The sequence below is a fragment of the Crinia signifera genome, chromosome 6 (assembly GCF_055691185.1).
Source record: "Crinia signifera chromosome 6, ASM5569118v1, whole genome shotgun sequence".
In the NCBI taxonomy this organism is placed as follows: Eukaryota; Metazoa; Chordata; class Amphibia; order Anura; family Myobatrachidae; genus Crinia; species Crinia signifera.
Window position 1 is genome coordinate 28,775,358 of NC_139222.1, and position 24,108 is coordinate 28,799,465.

Here is a 24,108-nt window from a genome sequence, read left to right on the forward strand (position 1 = left end):
AGGGAGGGGATAGAGAGGCGAAGGGTGGTAGGGAGGGGATAGAGAGGCGCAGGGTGGTAGGGAGGGATAGAGAGGCACAAGGTGGTAGGGAGAGTATAGAGAGGCATAGGGTAGTAGGGAGGGGATAGAGAGGCACAGGGTGGTAGGGAGGGGATAGAGGCGCATAGGGTGGTAGGGAGGGGATAGAGAGGCACAGGGCGATAAAGAGATTTATGTAAGAACGTTCAAATCCCTTTCTCTGATTCTATCCTGGTGATGCAGCTTGACCTTGGGATGTAGGAGGGGTCCAAAGGAGCCAGGCACCTATGCTAAACCTTTGGAGAGGCAGGCTCCTCCCTTCTGCATCCCAGCATTCCTCAGTTCAACTTTTAGAGCACACTACGATACAAAAAACTCAGTACCACGCCTGAACATATTATATGCACAAATCAATTTTTAACATAACCATTGTTAAAGTTGAGTTGCACACACACCATTTTAGGTTAGTATGGCCGCCATTTTGGTTCGCAGAGTTGCGCAAATAAAGTATAAATACCGAGTCTGTGTAACAAAGTGGATCATAAGTGCAGCCATACTAATACACATAAATTCATAATACCATACTTACACCAAATAAAACATAGTTAATTAAAGGTTTAGAGCATTACACATAGTTTAATCAGCAATACACACTATGTCTGTATAATGTTTAGTATCGTTATGTTCCGTTTCTTATGCGCAGCACTCCGGTCGTTGCAAAAACTTCGCAACTCATATGGTCCGATAATTACGGACAAAATCTATATTTAAAGGACTATTTCTGCTAAACTGTGTGAGACAAAGGAATCCAGATATAACCGGTTCTTGTTGCTGTTTATGACCCCCGACGACGATGCCAACACACAAAGGACACCAAAGTACACTCCCCCTGCACCAATCCAAACCAGGTGTAATACTTTGCTCCAATCACTAAGGACTGGACATTCGAACACTGGACCAATAGGAATGGCCTTTGACCTCCCCCTTTTGACCATATAAAGATAGCTAACCCTGGGCTGGCTCGGTCACTTCGGCACTGCATCTATCCCCCACCATTGACCGGGCTAAAGTTCTATTTGAACATAGCGAGCTCCAACCGGACTGCGCTGCGCATATCTGATGAGACGGTAAACGGTTGCATTCCTTGTGCTTTCTTATATTGTTTATTGGCTGATTGTATTCTGTAATTGTTTTCTTTCCCCTAGTAGTATTTGACTTGTATTAGTATTGTTAAAGGGAATTGTATCACGTGTTATCCTGTATTTCTTCTTTCTGTAACCCCCTTTGTCCGCTAGGGACTAAATACACTATTTTGGAGAATCTATCTCCTCACTTGTTATATCGTGGTCTCGTCTATTATTCGCATCTAGCGATAACGTATATTACGGACATTGTCCTTAAAAGGTATTTTGTGGGGGGCGTGGCTTGGCGGCCATCGGCAGAGGCTGCTTTTTTGCTGGGCTCCGTTAGATCCCATCCTTAGCTGACCTACTGCAGGTTCCTAAGTGCCCACAGGACCCCTCACGCAACCCCTCACCCACCCCTGTGCCCTCCGGCGCCGGACTGACTGTGCCGCGGAGTCGGGGTGCCTTTTTGAAGGCGCTTGCGGATTGTGGCCTACCTGAAGTCGGAGGCCGGGGCCTCTATTTCCCTGCCGCCCCGGAGACGATCCGGATGCCGCGGGGCTGACGCTCCAGAAGAGCTCCTGCCGCCAGCTGTAGACCCGCCAATCAGGTACTCCGTCCCCCCGCCCGCCGGTGACACTCCTGAGCTGCTGCTGCACAGCGGTGGCTATACTGTGACCCGGCGCTCCCTCCATGCTCCCGTCCTGCGGCTGCCTGCACGACCGCAGCGCCGCACTCACAGCGGGCAGTGACTGTGACTGCCGCTGATCAAACCGGGCTCTCTCCATCGCCCCCAACGGAGGACACGGCGGCAGCCTGAGGGGGATCGGAGGTCAGCACTTGGTCGCGTGCGTGGATCTCCGCTTCCCCCGCTGCTCTGCTGCTCCCTGACTCTTGCCTTGCACGGCGGGTCGGGGACTACAAGTGCCAGAGTGCACAGCCCCTCGGCATCCGGAAAGTAATCTTCCTGGCCTCACATCACAACCACTCTCTCCCTCAGCTCCCCTCACCAGGTGCTCCCTCCCCTGGCTCAACAGCCCCCTTTTAAGATCTCCCACTAAGCTGCCCCTGCTAAGGGGGAAAATAACACATTAAAAAAAAAAAATACAAAATAAAAAAAATAATAATAATAAAAAATAACAAAAAATATATAAATATCCATGCTTCAAGGGTGAGGAAAAAAAAAAAAAAGTGAGGAAGAACTAACGTTTAGTAATCGCTCATAAACAGCTTGCGCCTTCACACTGTGACCCCCAGGAGCTGACAGATGTGAGCCCCCCCTCTGCCATGCCGCCCCACTAACGGGGGAATGTGATTTCCGTCCCCTAAGACACACAGTGCTTCTCCTACATGTAACCGCCACCTAACCACTTCTCTTAAATGGGCAAAAGAGGTAAGGGATCTCAAAGCCGAACCCCTCAAAAGCCTCGCACCAGCTCCTACCAACAGAGCTTACGCTCCTTTCTTTCCACTCCACAATCCGCTGATTCCCCAGAAACCCCCTCGGACGACGACGCTTCCACATCTTCCAGCATGGCCGCAGCCCCCCCACCAGGGCCCTCTCGGGACGCCATAACACAGTTAAGAGGTGAAATATCAGAGATCCTCTCTCATGTTAAATCATTGCCCTCTAAACAGGACATGCAGGCCCTTGAAACAAGGATCCATGAATCTCTCCAATCCCAAATATCGCTGGTCCAGACGGATGTGACCCACATAGGCACACGTGTTGCCGCACTAGAAGATGACAGGGACGAAGTGCATTCCCAGCTCCTTCACATGCAAGAATCGTTAGCTCAACAATCCCTAGACTTGCGGGCAACGCAAAGCAAACTAGACGATCTGGACAATCGAGGACGAGGGAACAACTTGCGGGTCCGCGGCCTGCCAGAAGACATCCCCCCGTCGGGCCTAATGGACGTTCTCAACAAAATCTTTGGAGAAATACTGAACCTAGACCCAAATGACTCAATTGAATTTGACCGGGCTCATAGGGCCTTACGCCCGAGAGGAGCGGCAACGGACCGCCCGAGAGATGTCATCTGCCGTGTCCATTACTTCTCCCAAAAAGAGGAAATCCTCCGCAAGATCCACTCCTTGGAAGCAGTGGAGTTCGGAGGAACCAATATCCAAATTTTCCAAGACCTTTCCTGGCGCACTCTTCAGCAACGTAAGATGCTGAAGCCCCTCACGGAGGCCCTGCGCCACAAAAATATTAAATACCGCTGGGGTTTCCCGATGTCCCTCCAGGTCTCGCATAGCGGCCAACCCCTCACCCTCAAAGACCCCGCAGGTCTCCCGGACTTCTGCTCCACACTTGGTCTGGACCCAATACAACTACCGGACTGGCAGGCCTTCTCACTCCCCGCCATTCCCACACCGAGCCTACCGAGAAGGCCCCGCTGGGATCTGGTTAAATCCCCCAAGAAAAAGTCCAGGGATGCAGACCCCTCTTCAACTCCAGATCCCCCGTGACCTGCCGGGACCCCCCTCCTTGCCCATATCTGTTTCTCTTCCATTCCGACGAGTTGGAAGGCTGACCATACGGTATTAAGACTTATCTGAATGTGTTACCCCATGTTATATTACCTGTTAACAAGCACTGTGTCTATTGCTACATCTTATTGTTGCATACTACTGTTTGCTCCTACTATTCCTCCCACTTAGGTGGACGGAGGCACTGACCCCCAGTGTGCCCCCTGCCGCAACCGTCTTTTCCGTGACATAAGGGCTCTGGCAGTCCCTTTTTTTTTTGTGTCCGGATGCGGCTCTCCTTGTTTTTGTTCTCAGATTGTTTACTAATCTTCAGTATTGGAAATGTTATTGTTTATGTTTATCTCTGTCCCCACCTCCTCCTCCACTACTATCCTCTCCTCCTGACCCCCCTCCCATCCCTCCCCCCCTTCCGGTACCCTAGCTCTAAGTTTCTCTGTCCTCCTCCTGCCTCATGACCACCTCTCTCAGGATTCTTTCCATAAACGCTAGAGGGCTGAATGTCCCAGAAAAAAGGTCACAGGCCCTCCGGTCTTTCCGTGCTGAAAGGGCCGACATAGTCCTGGTGCAGGAGACCCACTTCCGCCAGTCCGAAACCTCCCCCAAACTTAACAACCACTATTTCCCCACTGCCCACTACTCTAATTTCTCCCAATCCAAGTCTAAGGGAGTAGCAGTCCTTTTTGCTAAACACCTACCAGTATCCAATATTGTGGCACACGAGTTGGAGGAGGGGAGATGCCTTCTCATTACCTGCACTATAGCCGACTCCGCCATTACCATAGTTAATATTTACGCCCCTAACCAGGGCCAACCGGCCTTCCTAGAGAAAATGCTAGACAAGATATCGTCCATGCGTGTCGGCCTTCTAGTCATTGGTGGTGACTTGAATTGGGCCCTTGACCCCCGTTTAGACGCCTCCTCTGGGCCCACCCGCCCTGAGAGGACACTACGCAGAGTAAGGCGGCTACTCCACACTCACCAGCTGTCCGACATCTGGCGTATCCTACACCCCTCGGAAAGAGACTATACTCACTTCTCCCCACCTCACCAATCCTACTCTAGAATAGACTACTTACTGACAGACCATAACCACCTCCAGTTTGCACACGAGGCTAAAATCGGCCCAGTGACTTGGTCAGACCATGCCCCCATCTCACTAGACCTCTCCCTAAGACCTACTTTACCTGGTCACCGACTCTGGTGCTTTAATGAATCCTTACTAAATGACGCATATTGCAGATCACAATTAGAAGAGACCATCAAGGATTACATTACCAATAACTCGACCCCTGAAGTTTCCAAGCTCTCAATTTGGGAGGCGCACAAATGCGTCCTGAGGGGGAAATGCATCCAGCTGAGCTCCTTCCTTAAGAAGCAGAGATCTGACCAGATAGAGAAACTTCTCAGGGACATACAGACCCTTGAATCCTCCCACAAGTCCTCCCTCTCTCCCGACACCTACTGTGAACTCCTTGCTGCTCGGTCGGAACTAAATAGGATCCTTCTAGATAAGATCAAATTCTCCTATAGAAAATGCCGTAGCAAATACTATAAATGGGGCAACAAACCTGGTAAAATGCTGGCCCGAGCTCTCCGCGAAAAAAGAGCCATTTCCTTCATATCCTCTATCAGGGATGAGACGGATCGATCCATCCACGAGACGGATAAGATAGCGGAAGCCTTCTGCTCCTACTATTCCTCGCTCTATAACCTCCCCCCTACAGAATCCTTCCCTGAGGCTGGGGAGAAGCAACGCGCGATAGGGGATTATCTCACCAGGGTAGGGTTCCCAAAACTTAGTCCAGCCAATATAGAGGAACTAGAAAAACCATTTTCACTTCTCGAACTAGAGGAAGCTATAAAATCATCCCCCTCTGGGAAGAGCCCAGGCCCAGATGGCTTCCCCATTGTTTATTATAAGGCCTTCAAAGACAAACTGCTCCCCATGCTCCTGGAAGCCTTCAACTCGATCTCAGACTCGACCCCCTTTTCCAAACAGTCCCTTGAAGCTATCATTACAGTTATCCCTAAAGAGGGCAAAGACCCGTCCCTCTGCCCCAGTTATCGCCCCATATCACTTTTGAATTCTGACCTGAAACTCTTCGCCAAACTTTTAGCAAATAGACTGAAGTTGCTTCTCCCGGGCATCATACATAGTGATCAAGTGGGGTTTGTCCCGGGACGTGAGGCCCGAGACAACACCTCCAAAATTCTGGCTCTAGTCCACCGCATTTCTAAAACGGGTGTCCCAGCGATCCTGCTCTCTACCGATGCTGACAGGATCGACTGGAGCTTCATGTCAGGTATCCTCCAACACATGGGATTAGGCCCCACTTTCTCCCAACACATTCTCTCCCTTTATCGTACTCCATCAGCCAAGGTCAAGGTCAACGGCTCCCTATCCACTCCCTTTAATATTAGGAACGGTACTCGCCAGGGCTGCCCCCTTTCACCACTAATATTTATTCTCTGCATGGAGGCCCTGGCCCTCTCTATAAGAGCGAACCCAGATATCTCGGGCTTCACCCTCCTCGGCCAGGAATATAAACTAGCACTATTTGCCGACGACCTACTCGCAACTCTCACATCTCCGATCATCTCCCTCCCTAACTTAATGGAGGAGTTTCGTCTCTTTGGGGCCCTTTCCAACTTTAAAATTAATTACACAAAGTCAATTGCGCTAAATATTTCCACCCCCCCTAGTATCATCTCCGGCCTCAAATCAGCGTTTCCCTTCACCTGGCATGACTCCCAATTAAAATACCTAGGCGTAGTCATCACTAGATGCCCCTCCCGTCTCTTTGAAGCTAACTTCACCCCCCTCCTTACGAAACTGCGGCACGACTTGTGTTCGTGGAGAGCTCGGCCTTTTTCATGGTTTGGTAGATTGGGGATCCTGAAGATGAACTTCCTACCCAGGATCCTTTACCTTCTCCAGACCCTTCCCATTAAGATTCCCCAACACTGGTTTAAGGATATACAGGCCATAATACGTGATTTTGTCTGGGCAGGAAAACGCCCGCGTCTGAGATTAGACCTCCTCCACAGATCAACATCTAGGGGAGGCTTAAGACTCCCATATATCCAGGGATACTATCAGGCCTCACTACTAACTAGGATCATCGAATGGTCGAGAAGAGACACGACAAAACAATGGGTTCGGATCGAGCAGCAGGAATTACGCACCCCGGTATACATAGCCCCATGGCTCCCCTCCTTACCTGACTCAGGCCACCCCACTATAGGGCCCACCATGCAAACATGGAAATCCCTTAGGAAATTCCCCTCCATTTCTTCAAAGACCTCCCCGTATAGGTCCTTTCTTGCACTTAGCTGCTTTCCTCCTGGTACAGATCTGTCGGCCTTCAGCCGTTGGTTAGATAGGGGACTCTTCCGAGTAGGACAGTTGGTGAGCGCGGGACGTTTTCTGTCTTTTGATGAAGTTAAAGCTGAATGGAACCTACCAGATGTGGAATATTGGCGGTACCTACAGGTTCGTCACTATCTCCACTCTCTCGGTCCCTCCAACACACTAACCAGCCCCCCCTCACCCTTTGAACTCCTTTGCGCCAATAAGACCCCCCACAACACACCATCTCCACATTATACAATCTTATCCTGTCAGATATCAGCCTCAAACCCCCCCACTTTACGGTCGCCTGGGACCGCGAATTGGGAAAGGAGTTGGGTGACGACAACTGGGAAAAGATCTTCTGCCTGGCTCACGCATGTTCCACTAGTGTGGGAGTTCGCGAAACACAATACAAATTAATATCTCGCTGGTACAGATGTCCAGACACCCTCTCCAAAATGGGCACTGGAGCTCCCAATATCTGCTGGCGCTGCTCCAGGGCCCCAGGAAACCCACTGCACATATGGTGGCAGTGCCCTCTTATCCTACCTTTTTGGTCGGAGATTTTCAGACTGTCTGCGATTATCCTGGGAGACCAGATCCCTACTGACCAACTATTCTGGTTATTCCACCTCTCACCAGCCCCCTTATCGAGATTCAAAAACTCCCTGTTATGTCACCTGAACAATGCTGCTAAATCGGTTATCCCGGTGAGATGGCGCTCCTCCTCTCCTCCAACAACAAAGGACTGGTTCAAAAAGATAGACTTTTACATGGACATGGAAGACATCATATCCTCTGCGGAGGACAGTCACGCCCAGTTCAGGAATACATGGTCCCGCTGGCTGCTCTTTAAGGACACCAAGACCTACAGAGAAGCAATAACACCCTAATCCTCTTGGTGCCCCCTCCTCCCCTTTCTAATGACCTGGTTACCGCCCCCCTCCCCCCTCACGCTTGCTCTCCCGCTGACCCTACCTATCGAAAGTGGTCGAAGACCCGCGTACACGACTATACTTACTATTAACTTAATTTACGAACCGGAATATCCCCCCTCCCCTTCCGATACCCGTCCCTTTTCCTTTTTCTTCCCCCCCCCCATACCAGTTTTTGCATATTCTATTAAACTAATGTACTGCTTTTCAATTGCCAAGTTTACAATGGAATTATACTGTGTTTGCTACACCTAAAACAATAAAAATCTATTTGCAATAAAAATAATGTATGTATAACAATGAGTTTTGGTACCAATTTTCAGAGGGAATTATGAAAACGTGCATAATAAAGAAAATATACCAAAAAAAAAAAAAAAGGTATTTTGCAGATTAGATACTAAGTACTGCGAAGGGATTTCATATTACTGTTATTGATTCAACGTGTACAATACACGGAAAAGGTACGCTACGCTGCGCTACGTTTTGTTCGCACGTAGCTAGGAATAAAGGGTACGCAAGTTACGGAATAAGTACATAAACTGCGCATTTCACTTATTGTTCTTTGGTTATATAAATATCAGCTTTAATAGTTGGGGGCTTTCGTCCGAGCGTTTCATACTTTAGAACACTGTACCAGACGCACGACTTGAACCTATACCAGCAAAAGGGTGGAAGTGATTATTTAACCATTGCTGGATAGGCCAAGTCCGCGGTGGTACAGGGTTTGAGAGGTGCTAGCGTCTGAACCCGAAGTACAATAAGTGAAATCCAAGGAGAAATTAAGCCACGTGTTTTAAAGTATATTAAGTGTTTAGTAATCTGTACTTCTGCCTGCCACAAGTAGTTTAACAGGGTATAGTGTCTTGAGTTGCTTGTTTATTATAGCACATGTGCCACGTGCGATATTTTCGCACACGTGGAGGCAAAGGCATGTGTTTATTATAGTACATAGGAGATTCCTTCTGTGCAAAACTATAATCTTTTATTGTTAGTTACTGCAGGGCCAGGGACTCCGCCACGTGGCGATAAGTTCTGGGCCTTTTACAGTAACGTAAAGCGTCTATTGTGTATTACGTAAGGTGCGCACGCACGTGCTTAAGTTAGGAAATTTTCGCATCTTTGTACGTTATTTACGGATTTAGTACGGGATTTATTTCGCATCTTTATACGTAACTTTCTGACTGAGTTAAGGGATTTATTTCGCATTTTTGCGCAATTACTGCTTTCTGCGAAACCCGATCGCGACCTTACAAATAAACTATAGAACACGTGGGTGGCCGATTCATCGGCGGCCTGTGAACAGGTTTAACAAACACACGTGCACACGTGACTGTTCACTGGCACTGCACATGCAGCACACATAAGAGCCCAGAAGTGGCTAGTATTAATCACAAGCTTTATTTAAACGGTATATTAACATACTGTGGATAAAGCGGTAATTAATAAAAGTAAATAAGGTTTTTTTTGTTCAGTTTTCTCAAAAACAAGCAACTCAAGCATTATTTTAATAGATTCCTATAGCCATTTAAGGGATCTATACCTGCATAAGTATCTGGTGAGAAACTACCAACTAGGGAAGATTTTCTGTACAGAAATATTTCAAGTTTAAGCATAAGACCAAGGTGTAACTAGCACCCAGTGTGAAAATCATTGGGTGAACGGGCGTATGACGGGTGCGACCCATAGCACTATAGGAAATCAGAATTTATTGTATGGTAACAAAGACATACGTGTATGGTAACAAAGACATACGTAGGTGGGTGCCGATCCACCAATTTTAAACTGCCCCTTTCGTAGGTCCACCTGATTGAACTTATCGAAAGGGTATAGGAGCCAAATCAGAACCCAGTGATCTGATTAACTCCCCATTTAAAATACAAGTCTTGCCGAACACAAGAAAAACAAGTTTTTTTTGTTTTCTGCAAAATTTGGCCGCACCACTGCGAGGCGCGCTAGTGATTCATCGCTATGCTTGAAGGAAAGGCTGAACCAGCAAAACCTGCTGCTGGGGCTCCAGCACAGGAAGAGGAGACGGCTGATGCCAACAGCGTAGTTGTGGACCCAGGTAAGAAAGCACCACACAGCACAGACACAGGCAACCCCATACCAGGACCCAATAATGCGGATGTGGTGCAAACATACCCAGTACGTACACTGGAGGTTCCCTATGGTAAGGCAGACAGAGACGGTGTGATACCTACCAGGAAGATGACCATGTTAAATCCATGGACACGGACACGGTTAGAACTGCGGTCCATCATTTCAGATTTCCCTGATCCTAGGAAAGATCTGGCATTGTGCCAGAAATTTGTAAGGGATCTGGGAAACTCTGATGAACCCACCAACAAGGATTGGAGAATCATGTTGAGGGCCTGTCTCCCAACCCACATATATATCCCGAAATTCGTTCAGGACAGTGGGTTAAAGGTTGATAAGGAAATAAATGATGAGATTAACCAGAAAAATATACACCTAATAAACTTACAGTTGGGAGTATATTTTCCGGCAGCAGTGGAATATAGCAAGATTTTCACTATCAAACAAAAGGATGGTGAATCTGCTGGCGAATATTTCAACCGCTCCTTGCAGATGGTATCAAAACACACCGGTGTCTCCGATCCTAAGGATAACCCACACCTGAGGGAAATGATTGTCTCTGTGCTGGTGGAAGGGCTTAGAGAAAACCTGAAGATCAGGGTCCAGACATCTTTCCCTAATTGGCGAGGAATGACAGTAGATCCCCTAAGGGAATCTGCTGTTGACCATGACAAAAGCATAAAGAAAAATCGAGAGATGCAAGCAGACAAACTGATGTCTGTTAGCATCCAGGCTTTCACGAATGTCCCAAACAAAAATACACAACACTCAGCCACCAGAGACGCAGGTAGAAAGACAATGATATGTTACACGTGCAATAAGGAAGGGCATTCAGCCAGGCATTGCAGATCAGGAAACCCCAGAAGATACAATGCACATAAACGAGACTGGGAGCCTCACCAGGGTGAGACACGTAGATACCCAACCCCTAGACAATGGGAGGAGACAGACAGGTCACACAACATGCCTCTTCCCCATTTGATGGCTGACACAGTGCTAAGGGCAACACAGGTGCGACAATAGGAAACAGGTCATACCTGTCTCCTACAGCCAGTTAGATTAACACAACACCTTAGAGAAGAACCTCAGGTAAAGGTTGATATAGCTGGAGTAAGGCAAACCTTTTTGGTTGATACAGGGGCGGCCAGATCTGTTCTCAATACTCCTCTTAACTTGGGTTTCACTGATCAATCAGTAGCAGCAATTGGGGTAACAGGAAAAGTGCAACATTACCCACTGACGAAACCAGCAGAAGTTACAATCGGGCCTCTGCATACCAAACATTCTTTCCTGTTGGCTGCAGCGGCTCCGACAAACCTCCTGGGTAGAGACTTACTATGTAAGATGGGATGTGTCATCTATTGCACCCCCGATGGGGTATTTCTGGATACTCCTAGAAATCTTGCACAGGAAGTGCAAGATTTGCTGGACAGCCCTCAGAGGCTAATGTTGCATTCAACTGTTGTAGATTCAAATCCATCTAGGGTAGCTGAAATTACAGCACAAATACCGAGTTACCTTTGGACTAAAGATGGACAGGATGCTGGGTTGATGGCAAACGTAGCTCCAGTAGAGATTAGTTTAAAAGAAGGCAGGATAGCCCCAAAAATACCACAATACCCTTTAAAACCTGAAGTCGAACTAGGTGTGTACCCTGTGTACCCTGTGATCCAACGATTGCTCCAACAAGAAATCCTAGTTCGAACCTCTAGCACGGCCAATAGTCCCATCTTTCCTGTGAAAAAGAGTGGGGGGAGGGGCTATAGACTAGTGCAGGATCTAAGAGGGGTAAACAAAGTAGTTGAGAGCCAATTCCCCATAGTGCCAAACCCAGCTGTCATCCTGATGCAAATCCCACCTCACTGTACTCATTTTACAGTCATTGACTTGTGTTCTGCTTTCTTCTCTGTCCCTTTGCACCCTGACAGCCAATACCTTTTTGCTTTTACTTACAGAGGAGTACAGTACACCTGGACTCGACTCCCTCAGGGATTCATAGACAGCCCTAACATCTTTTCCCAGGCCTTGCATGATTGTTTGCAATCCTTTCAACCCTTGAGTGGTTCGATACTAATACAATATGTGGATGACCTATTGTTGTGTTCTGAATCACTGGAGTCATCAGTGGATGACACTCGACACCTGCTGATGCATCTCTCAGAGACAGGACAAAGTATCAAAGGATAAATTACAATTATGCCAGACCAGGGTTAAGTATCTGGGCCACTGTCTTACCCAAGGGTTGAGACACCTCACCGATGACCGAATCCAAGCGATTCAGAACATGGTACTGCCGCAGACACAGCACCAGATCCGTACGTTCCTAGGCATGTGTGGATACTGTCGCAATTGGATCCCAGGATTCTCTATTCTGGCATTACCACTACAAGAAATGGTTTCCTCAACTAAGCCAGACCGGGTCTCTCATACTGAGGAATCTGAGCTGGCTTTCAAGGAATTAAAGGTGAGCCTAACAAAGGCCCCAGCACTGGGAATGCCAGATTACAGGAAACCCTTTGAACTGTACGGAACAGAATCAGCTGGGTGTGCGACAGGAGTACTTGTCCAAAAACATGGTGATGCCAACCGACCAGTAGCGTACTACAGTGGCCAATTGGACACAGTAGCACGCTCACTCCCAACTTGCTTACGAAGCGTAGCTGCAATAGCACAACTAGTAAGCAAGAGTGAGGACGTGGTGTTAGGACACTATTTAACTGTTCATGCTCCCCATGCTGTCTCTGCCCTCCTAAACTCTGCCCAAACGCGACATGTGTCCTCAGCACGGTTCACCAAGTGGGAACTGGCGCTGATGGCCCCAGTAAATATTACCATAAAAAGATGCAACACACTGAACCCAGCCACATTCCTACCTCATGTGCCCTCCAAGGCACAAAGGGTGGGGGTTGATGGGAATGTTGCTGAAAATGGTAAGGCAGAGTTTAGTGAAGGTGAGGACAAACATGATTGCATGATCTACCTGAATCAGACCTTTACAGCACGTCCTGACATAAGCGACAGCCCATTAAGTGAGGTAGACATAACCTTATTCACTGATGGTAGCTGTCATAGACAAACGGATATGGGAGAGCTGTGCACAGGCTATGCGGTAGTAGATGGAGAAGGTATTGTGGAAGTTGAACCCCTAGGTCCACCTCATTCAGCACAGGTAGCGGAACTGGTGGCATTGACCAGAGCATGTGAACTGGCCAAAAGGAAATCAGTCAACATATATACCGACTCCAGATATGCTTTTGGAGTAGTGCATGATTTTGGGGCCCTATGGCGCCTCAGAAATTTTATGACGGCGGCTGGCACACCAGTGGCGCATGCGACATATATCAGAAGACTTCTGGGAGCTATCCAGCTTCCAGACAGAGTGGCTGTTATCAAGTGCAAAGCACACACATCAGAGAAGGACCCGGTGTCACTTGGTAACAGCCGCGCTGATGAGGCAGCGAAAAGGGCCGCATGCCCTGTAAATAGTTCTACTTCCCTTACAAACCTTTGTACACTAAACATGGTATCCACATCAAAACTAGACATGCAGAATTTGTGTTCCCCACAGGAAAGAGCAGTATGGAAGTCGAAGGGATGTGGCCAAGAGTCCACCGGACTTTGGAGAGATGGACATGGGAAACCAGTGGCCCCCAGGGCATACCTTCCTAGTCTAGCCGAGGTGGCCCATGGGCTGACACATCTTGGGAAGGAAGGTATGTGCAAGCTGGTAAAGGCCTACTGGTGTGCACCAGGGTTCGCTTCTCAAGCAGGTAGAGTGGCAATGTCATGCCTCACCTGTTTGAGGAAGAACACTGGAAAAGCCATCCCAACAGAGCCATCCCACATCCCTCCTACAAAAGGCCCTTTCCAGGTAATACAAATCGACTTCATACAGTTACCACCCTGTAGAAATTTGAAGTATGTGTTAGTATGTGTTGACATGTTTTCCAGCTGGGTGGAGGCTTTCCCCGCTGCCTCCAACACTGCTACCTTTACAGCTAAGAAAATATGTCAAGAGTTTGTCTGTAGATATGGTATCCCAAAGGTTATCGAGAGTGACAGAGGCACTCATTTCACAGGAGAAGTCTTCCAAATCATGTGTAAACTCCTGGGAATTAATAGTAAACTTCATACTCCATATCGACCCCAAGCGAGCGCCAAAGTTGAGAGAATGAATGGTACTATTAAGAACAAATTGGGTAACTTTATGGCTGAAACAGGGTTGTTATGGCCAGAGGCACTGCCCATTGTGCTGTGTAGCATTAGGACCACTCCCAGAGCTCCGCTTAACTTGTCCCCCTTCGAAATATTGTTTGGCCGGCAGCCACACGTCATGATAGACCCACAGGATGATCTCAAATGTAATAATGAACTGACTGTGCAATATATCTTTTTTTTTTTTATATAAACAATTTTATTGAGCAAATACACGGATAGACAAGCTTTACAGACCAGCTGTTTTCACAAAATATCAAGACAGCGAGTATCACAATTTGCCAAATTTTCTGTATTTAACATAGTACAAGAAGAGAGCTGAGAAATAGAAAGAGGGGAAAGAGAAGGGCGTGACATCAGGGGAGAGATAGAGAGGAGAGAGGGATTGGGGAGGAAGGAACAAGAGAAGAACGAGTGAGGGGGGGACTGGGAGGTGAGGGAGGGGGGGGGGTGGCCTCCATTAACATGGCTCAAACGGGGGTGGCACGTCTTGATGTGAAAGCCACGGGTCCCAAACCTTTTGAAAGGACTTAAGTGAGTGGCGTAAAGTTGCAGTAATGTATTCCATCTTATATACATACCACACCCGTGTGATAATTGCCTGTATTGGGGCTGGAGTGGGTTTTTTCCAATCAGCCGCAATTTGACATGTCATTGCCGACGATATATGTCTTAGTAGTTTGTGCTGATGTTGGGAAAGCTCGGGGGGCTTCAGTGGGAGGAGGAAGTATCTGGGGTCCCTTGGCACCGTAACTCCCAGCAGAGTTGTGATTAAGTCGATTACTTCTCTCCAAATGCCCGTAATTTGGGGGCAGGTCCACCAAATGTGGAGGAAGTCACCTTCAGCAGGGCAACCCCTCCAACATCTGTCAGAGACCTCAGGAAATATCTTATGCAGCCTAGAGGGGACGTAGTACCAGCGATATAGCAGTTTATATGTATTTTCTTTGATTTTAACGCAGATGGAACTTGACGCTGCATTATCGCGTATTTCCTCCCAGTCTTCCTCGTCCAGGGTGAGACCCAGGTCTCTTTCCCAAGCCTTTTCATGAGGATCCCGGGACGAGGCTGTGAAGGGATCTAGCAGGGAGTATAGTGCAGAGATTAACCCTTTAGATGAGTCGCGCTTCCAACAAATGTATTCAACGGAGGATAGAGGCCTAGCAATTATTGTAGAAACTACTTTGGCGTGAAAGTGGCGAATCTGGAGAAAACGGAAAAAATCTATGTTTGGAATTGATGTGCCTTCTCTGACTTCGGAGAACTGGGGGAAGGATGCTTTGTCCGATATGTTGTTTAAATAATAAATGCCCTCTTTAAGCCAGCTGGACAGGGAGGAGCATCCCAAGCCGGGGGGGGGAAAGCGGGGTTATGGAATAAAGGTATCAGTGGGGAGGGTGGTGGGGCCAAGTTATATGTTTTATTCATTCTATCCCAGACCGCTAGAGCACGTGACACCACCGGGTGCGACACTGTTGAGTGCGGACGTTTAGTTCTGGGTAGCCACGGCAGGGAGGACAAAGTGTTCAGACCCAGGTCCCCTGCTTCTATGTTCACCCATACTTTGTTCGCACCCCAGGGGTTACACCACTGCACGGTCTGGGACAGTTGTGAGGCATAGTAATATCTCTTGAAATCTGGAATCCCCAGGCCACCTTGGCAGGAGGGCCTCTGCAGTAGTTTTAATCTAATACGGGGGCGTTTTTTGTCCCATATGAATTGTGATGATTGGTGTTGCAAAAATTTAAAAACATAAGTCGGGACATATATGGGCAGGGTCTGAAAGAGATACAATAGGTGTGGAAGGATATTCATTTTTATAGAGTGTATTCTGCCTATCCAGGAGATTAAGTGGGAGGACCAGGTGGAAAGGTCCGACTTAATCGTGTCTAGCAGTCTCGGGAAATTGGCTTGAAAAAGTTGGTGGTAATGATGTGTTAGATAGATACCTAGATATTTCACTTTTTTTCTGTTCCAGTTACAAGGTAGCATTTTTAACAATTCTGTTTTAAGGGGTCCGGGCACATGAAAGTCAAGAACTTCGGTTTTATCAACATTTATTTTATAGTCAGAAAGGCGGGAGTATTGTTGAATCTCTGATAATAAATGGGGGATAGAGCTCATTGGATCGGCGAGGGTCAAGAGCACGTCGTCTGCATATAATGCTATTTTGTGCTCCGAGGAGCCTACTTTGACGCCATGGATAGACGTGTTATTGCGTATCCTCGCCGCCAGGGGCTCCATGACCAGGGCAAAGATTAATGGGGAGAGGGGGCAGCCTTGACGAGTGCCGTTGGTTATACTGAAGGAGTCTGACCTTGCCCCATTTACAACTACCCGGGCGGAAGGTGTACGATATAGGGCTTTGACCCCCTCCAAGAAGGGCCCTGAGATGCCCATCTTTTCCAACACGACGAAAGCGAAGGACCACGATATACGATCGAATGCCTTCTCTGCATCTAATGCTAGGAGCAAGGCCGGATTTTTCTGCTTTTGGATTATATGAATAAGGTCAATTGCTCGCCTTGTGTTGTCCGACGCCTGGCGCCCCGGGATAAAACCCACCTGGTCCGGGTGGACAAGGAATTGGAGTAGGGGAGCCAGACGTCTGGCTAGAATTTTTGCATAGATCTTCAGGTCAGTATTCAATAGTGAAATCGGCCTGTAGTTCGCACAGATTGTTGGGTCTCTGCCCGCTTTAGGAATCACCACTATATCCGCTAGGGCCGTCTCCGGGGGAAAGGAGGCACCCTCCAGTATATTGTTGAACAGGGCCACTAAATGGGGGGCTAGTTCTTTTGCAAACCGTTTATAATAAAAGGCCGAAAACCCGTCTGGGCCGGGCGCTGCTGATGAGCGCATAGATCTGATCGCCGCTACCACTTCTTCCTCTGTAATCTTCCCACTTAAAGTGGCTAGTTGAGCCTCGGGAAGGAGCGGGAGGGGGGTATCTGCAAGGTAGGAGATCGTCTCTTCGTTAACTGAGGTGGATGTGATGGGGGGCCTTTTTAAATTATATAGGGCGTTAAAGAAAAGTTGGAATTCTCTGGCTATTTCTGTCGGGTCAAATGTGCAGGATCCTAATGTTGGGGATTGTATTTTTTCAACTAACCTAGAAGCTTGTTGCCGTCTAAGTTTATTGGCTAGTAGAGTATCAGCCTTGTCTGCTTTGTCATAGAAGCGTTGCCCAAGCTTAAGAAGAATTTTTGCCGCCCGGTGAGCTAAAAGTGTGTTCAGCTGGCCTCTGATCGTTTCTATTTGGGATAGCAGACTGGAGGTAGGTGAACTTTTGTGTTGCTCCAGTAGGGTGGCCAACTGTGATTCTAAGGCATGTATCTGGGAGGCCCATTTTTTCCGGACAGAGGCAACCTTCGATATTATCACACCCCTAATTGTGGCTTTATGAGCCTCCCAAACAATGCCAGGGGATGTGTCTGACGTGGGATTTTCTTTAAAATAGTTAGTGATGGCAGCTTTGACCTCCTTCAATGAGGAGGGATGTTCCAAGATGGAGTTGTCTAACCTCCATCTTCTGGCTCCCGGTGGCCGGTCGTAAAGGTCGAGATCTATGACGGTGCCGGCATGGTCTGTCCAGGAGAATGGTGTCATGCCCGTTCCCCTAACATGTGGAATAAGGGAGGAGGAGATGAGTAACATGTCGATCCTAGAGTATTGCTGGTGAGGGGCCGAAAAGTGAGTAGTCTCTCGAGTGTGGGTATTTCAGGCGCCAAGAATCACAGAGCCCGTAGTGTCTCATGGCGGCTACGAGAGTGCGTGTGGCTCTAGGGGTATCTGCTGTGCGCGGGTGAGAGGCAGAGGGAGATTTGTCTAACATAGGGTCTATAACTGTATTGAAATCACCGCCTATGATTGTATGTCCCTGTGCAACTTTGTCAAGTCTCTTAAAAAAGTTGTCAAAGAATTGCGATTGATACTGATTGGGTGCGTACAGGGAGACTAGGGTCACGGCCAGGGTTCTAATCTTTCCTATCACTATGAGAAACCTGCCATCGGGGTCCGCAATTGTCTTGGTAGGAGTGAAAGGGACATCGTTGCGGACTAGGATGGCCACACCACGCTTTTTACAGTCTGCTGATGCGAAAAAGTTATTAGGAAACGAACGACCCTTCAGTTGAGGGTGGTTGCCTGTAAAGTGTGTTTCCTGCAAGAACACAATGGATGCCCTTTCCCTTCTACAAGCTTCTAGCAGAATAGTACGCTTCCTAGGGGAGTTTAGACCGTTAACGTTTATTGATATAATTTTTAGGGCCATGGTTGGGTGTATATGTTCAGCGTTGTAGAGAAGCCCCAGGAGAGGAATGGAGGCCATCCCAAGGGTGGGGAGAAGGAGGGAAGGGGGCCAGGGGGGTGGGGGAGGGGGGGGGAAGGGAAAAGAAGCCCCACAGATTGGGGACTGACTAAAGTGGAAAGAGTAAAGAAAGGCCCGTGAGGGCGGAATCCCTGGTAAAGAGGGTCCCCAAGGGGGACCGCTACAAAACACACTAAATCAACATACATTATGAACTTATGCATAGAGGGAGTTTTGGGGGGGTGGTAAGGTGGCGAGGTGGATCTGGGTTCAGGTCCGCCTAGGCCAGCATCGTCCCCTTAGGGGTAATTCGTGGGAGCTGTAACGACCTTCAAACAACCTGCAAACAACACTATAACAAAATCTGCCCTGGAGGAGGGGCTTAAGGTAACAAACAAAATACACTCAACAACATGGATAGATCTCACCCATAACGAGTCCGTTCAGTGAGAGCCTGAGTGACGCCGACAAGTGAGACAGTTCAGTTCAGTTAGGTTCTTTATTTTCAACTCGAAGGCGGGATACCCTCGTCCATTCGGGTCGAGGGGGGGTCTGACGACGAGATCTTGGAGGTGAGTCTGCTTCCACCAGGGGGGACGGAAGGAGATCCAACTTGGATAGCAGTTCTTGTCCTTGGACCAAGGTCTTGATGTTGTGTAGTGTGTTGTTAGCTGAGACGTGGAGCATGAACGGAAAGCCCCATCTATAGCGAATGTTGTGTTGGCGAAGGATTCTGGTTATTGGCTGGAGATCACGCCTTTTCTGGATAGTTGAGGGAGCCAGGTCCTGATAGATTTGCAGCTGCATCTCTTGAAATTGTATGTGTTCGGCATCCCTGGTAGCAGTTAGAATTTTCTCCTTCGTCTGGTAATAATGAAAACGGATAATGACGTCCCTTGGAGGTTGGGGAGGGAGGGGTTTTGAGCGGAGAGCCCTATGAGCTCTGTCCAATAGGCAGTCCTCGTCTGAAAGAGCTGGGATGATATGCTGGAACAGGGCTTTGAGGAAGGTCGGTATAGCCGACCCTTGAACGGACTCCGCTATGTTGCGGATGCGCAAGTTGTTGCGGCGGGACCGATTTTCTTGGTCTTCCTGGCGCTCCTTGAGGGCTTCCAATTCTTCATGGAGTCTAAGGAGTTCTTTATCCATGCGTAGTTGGGATCGGCAGATGTCGTCTGTTTTGGACTCTAAAGCGTCGGTTCTGCTGCCAAGGGCTGTTAAGTCAGTGCGGAATTCTGCAACCGCGTTGGCCAATTCGTGCTTGAACGCATTTTGTACACCCTCGAGGAGCCCTGTCATTACCGCTTGGATGTGGGGATCAATAGCAGAGTCCGTTAGCTCTTGACGCGTAGGGGAATCTGCTAATTGTGAGGGGCTAGGTGTATTCTTAGATTTGGCGCCAAAGAAGTTACCGGCTGCTTGTGGAGCTTTTTTGTTTTTATGCGACATTTTGAGTCAGAATTAGGAGAGTAGGAAGGCAGTGACCTAAAGGCTATATTGGGATCGCCAGGTGGGGGTTAGCAGAATGGGGACGCTTAAAGAGTCGATGCTGGGGGACAGGTTTGGCCCAGGCGGGACCTCGTGCACACTCAGGATATCATAATAAATCCCTGCAGTCTGATTGTAGTAGCGAAATTGATCGTCAGGAGGAGGAAAGGACTTTTCAGCTTTTCAATTGTTTGTTTCCCCACAACAGTTCTCGTGTAGCCACTCTTTATCTTTGTATTGGTACCCTTATGGCGCAAGGCAATTTTGGCTATATAGCCCCAGATGTACAGGTGCGGGGAGGATTAACTTTGCCTTTGTGTGTATACACAGGGTGAGGTTTTAATTGCTCCCAGTCGGGTCTGGTGCTGGGAAGGGTCCGGGGCCCTTTCTGAAGGGTTAGTGAGGAGGGTCAATACTCTCTATACGTGCCCGTTAGGTAGGGGGCAGAGGGGCCACTGCTCGTGGATGGTGCTGCCCTTGTGCTGTGGAACGCCACTCCGTTTTGCACACCTCAGCCAGTATGGTGTCTGTGACTTGGGCCTAGAGGCTTGGAGTGAAGGGCCAGTAATAGGCCTTGAAGCTACACACTGTGTGTGTGTATGTGGGGGGAGGGGGGGGCAGCGGGGCTACTGCTCCCCACCGACGCTGTCCTTTGTGAGTTATATGCCCGGCTGCCGCGTTCGCCACCTCCAATATGGCGGCCGCGAGTCGGGCTCTGTGGTCCTCCCTGTCTTTCTAGCAGGGATGTTATCCTGCGGATGAGTGCAGCTATGCAGGGGGAGCAGGGGGAGCCTTGCTGGTGGGGGTCAGCGGGTCCGCCGTATGCTGCGGCGGCTGCTGGATAGGCCTTGACGCCCGCGCCACCTCCAATATGGCGGCCGCGGTAACGGCGTCGCTACTCTCAGCGGTTCCCCTTACCTCAGCAGCGGGGGTGCCGTTTCGTGGGCTGTTTGTGCTGGGCTGGGGGAGCTCCTCCGTGGGCCACCGCTGGTAGGTCTGGCGTTGTGGGGGATTCCTGGGTCGCGTTCGTCCTCCCGACGAGCGGCTGGTTAAATCGAGGCCCCGGCTCCTAGGGGGTACTAGGCCACAATCCGCAGGGACCTCGAAACGAGGTCCCCCGACTCCGCAGCCGTTCCCTCACCTCTCTCTGGTAGTCCCCGAGCAGATGGAGGACTCTGAGGGGATGGATGGGCGCTGTGGGCTCTAGTTTGGCGTGGATTTTAGAGGCCCGAGGCAGGAGCTCAGGGTATACACGTCCTGCTCTATCCACAGTCAGGCCACGCCCCCCCCTGTGCAATATATCTTAAAGCTAAACAAACAGCTGAGGAAACAGCAAAAAGAACTGAACTTGTTGACACCTGACATGCCTGTTGAGAACTGTCATAATCTTAAACCAGGAGACTTTGTTATGATCCGAAATTTTTTACGCTCAGGTTGTTTGATAGACCGTTGGGAAGGACCTTACCAAGTTTTGTTGACCAGCACTACATCAATTAAAGTCGCAGAGAGAGAGTCTTGGATACATTCGTCCCACTGCAAGAAAGCCAGTAACCCAGAATCCCCTTGTGAAGAGAGCGAAAGAGAGGAAATATCGCTAGAAGCATTGTTCCGGGAAGAAAGGCAGCCAAGGTCGAGCAACCTGTACGAGCAAAGTTAAAAGGACAGAGCAATAAAAGACCCCTGGTAAAGAGGATGGAAGGACTACAAGCAACAGGTTCATGGTTCTATTTCTATTCCTTTGTTTTCCTTTTGTTTCCCCTTCTTCACCCAAAGATACTCGGTGGCTGCCACACCCTAGAGCGATCGGAGCGGAGTTCTGACAGTGTACTAATCGACCCAGATCAGGGTGAAGTAGAATCCCTAAGTAAGCCTGATACTTTACCCATAACAGGAGATGGTAAGAGGTATGAGGGGATGTCAGTCGATGGGTAAGGCTACCACGAGCCGACATCCCTTGATTGATTACCACTCATTAGTGGGTAAGGTCTTAAACCAAACAGAATGCTGGGTGTGTTCACAAGTATTACATAAAAGGAGTAGTGTAGGCCTAGTCCCATATCCTTTAAATATATCTGAGATAAGCGTCTTAAATAAGGGGAGGCCACTGGATAAGACATACCTGTATACCAGGTCCCCTAGTCTTAGATTACATCCATACCAAGTGGACAAGTCCCTGGTGTGTATGAACTTCTCTAGTTCCAGACAGATTGGTACTTGGGAAGTGACATGGTACAACCAGACGATAACTTACTCCCAGCGTCCAGATGGAGAGCCTATTCATAAGGAATTGTTGTTAAAGATCCGCACCAGTGGAAGACACTATAAATATGTTTACACTGTAAAGAAAAATAAAATGATGGCTGGCAGAGTATCTGCCGGTTATTGTAATATGACCTTACAACCAGAAACCTGTGAAGAACAGGTCAGGGAGCAGGGGACAGGAATGTTCTTATGGATAGTGTGTGATAAAATCATGAAATATTCTGTCCCTTATTTTCTCCCTGACGATGTTTATTATATTTGTGGTAGAAGGGCATATAAATGGCTCTCCATGAACTACGTTGGAATCTGTTATTTAGGTAGAGTGTTACCCGAAGTAATGACCCTTACACATGATGAAATGGTAAGCATACACAAAGGTATACCTCCTCCTTACACTCATACCCAATCTGACCAAATCCACAAAAGGGTTTTAACAATCAAGAAAGAACCCCTAGCCTCTGAATTGATACACGAATCATTCGGTATCCAACTCCTCATTGCGTTAGACATTACCCATACCGCCAGGGGAGTCATTAATTTTAAGTATATTCAAGCGTTAGCAAGCTTGGTAGACAATATTACTGAGATTTATGATGACACCTTTAGATACACTGGGAGGGAGTTACAAGTTTATAAAAGAGAGCTAGTTCAACATCGGATGGTGTTGAACTATCTGACAGCCATGACAGGAGGATTGTCACAAACCGTGGGTCTCAGCCCCGTCTGAGACCACGTCCATTACCTTCCCGGTGGTCAGCGGTGAGAGTAAGGCCTCTGGTAGCTGTCAGCGCCTGGCGAGATGTCCCATGTTTGGCTGGTGTTGACCCGTGCAATCGACATGCCGGCACGCTGGAGCCCGCGCGTCATGGGCGCCGCCATGACACATGCGCTCAGCTGACCAGAGGGTCCAATCCCGCGGTCCAGCCAGGGTGACCTCTGACCCACACACCTGCACACCTCTCAGGTGTACTCACTCTTTCCCTGGACTGATTGGTGCTGCTGACGCTAACCAATCAGTGCGCAGCAAGGGGGATATATTCCGGCTTCTAACTCACAGTCATCGCCTTGAATATGTGTTCATCTGACCTCAGTCCCTCCTGTGTTCAGCTGTTTCCAAAGGCTCCTGGTTATCCGGTCTCCCCGTGTACCTCTCACAGTTTCCTGCATACTACCTGGTTTATCATCTCCAGAAGACTCCTGCCATTCCACTCTGCAGTCGAGTATTATTCCTGTTACCATCTTTACCTGGCATACCATCTCCAGAAGCCTCCTGCAAAATAACCATCGTGCAGTTGAGTGATCTCATCGACCCTGCTGTCGACATCAGTGTTGACACTTTCACACTGTGCCCTCCAGAGACTATTCCAATTCCCAGTGTCTCCAATATCACTACCACTCTCCGCCTACGTCCAGAGGACCAGGGCAGAGGGCCGCGACCTGCCTGTCAGACGCAGCGAAGTCCATATCCCCTTGCGGGGGTCTCTGGTGAATACCGCTGGCAGGTTAGACTCCGCGCCTCTGTTTCTGGTTTCAGCCAACATTCTGGTACGCAAGGCAGTGCCTCTGTGCATGTCATTCATCAGGCCTCCGGCCTTCCGCTACACAGCGCCCTCCACTGGTCCACCACGGTCAGGGCCGGGAACACAGCAGACCCAGAACCTGACAGTATATTCAAGGCCGATGGACTCGGCCCAAGACCCAAGTGTGGGACCAGCGGTTCTTCAAAATGTTGCTGCCAGAATGGAGACCCAAGAAGCTACTCAGCAGCAGGTGATTAAATTCTTACAAGATGTATCCAGTCGGTTGGACACC